Genomic DNA, 590 nt, shown 5'->3' on the forward strand with positions numbered 1-590 from the left:
ATTCCATACCGTGCCTGGTATTCAACAATTATAATTTAAACAATCATAATTTTTTTTAACTGGGCTAGGGAATTAATCTAAAGCAGAACAATATGCCTAGTCTCACAGATACTTCAGTTTTTCTTTAGAGGACTTTGCTACTTTGCTTTAGTGATGTGTTGGCACTTATTTCTCGCATTTTACCCTTTCATAATAATGACGCTATAATCAAACAAGATCCCTCCTAGCATTTGCGATTTCTCTTTTTTCATCCAATATTCACATTCGCGAAGTAGATTAAAAATACAAGTGGCATGTTATGGCACAAACGACTCCAATAAAGTATATCTTAAGTATAGTGAAGTATATATAAAAAACTCATGTCTATTTCAAGGAATTATGTCACATATACATCTAAAATTAACTCATGAGATAGATGAATAATGCTTAACCTAATATAATTTGAAATATTATTATTATTATGTTGAGGAAAGTTGAGTTAGTGCACCTGAGCACTTTTACTCTATATTAACTGCGAGGTTTCTTCAAAACCCCTCTTTGTGCCTTGACTGGATTATTATTTATCTCATCATCAGACTAAGTAATAATTG

Source organism: Teleopsis dalmanni, chromosome 1 (assembly GCF_002237135.1).
Source record: "Teleopsis dalmanni isolate 2A chromosome 1, ASM223713v2, whole genome shotgun sequence".
NCBI classification, from domain to species: domain Eukaryota; kingdom Metazoa; phylum Arthropoda; class Insecta; order Diptera; family Diopsidae; genus Teleopsis; species Teleopsis dalmanni.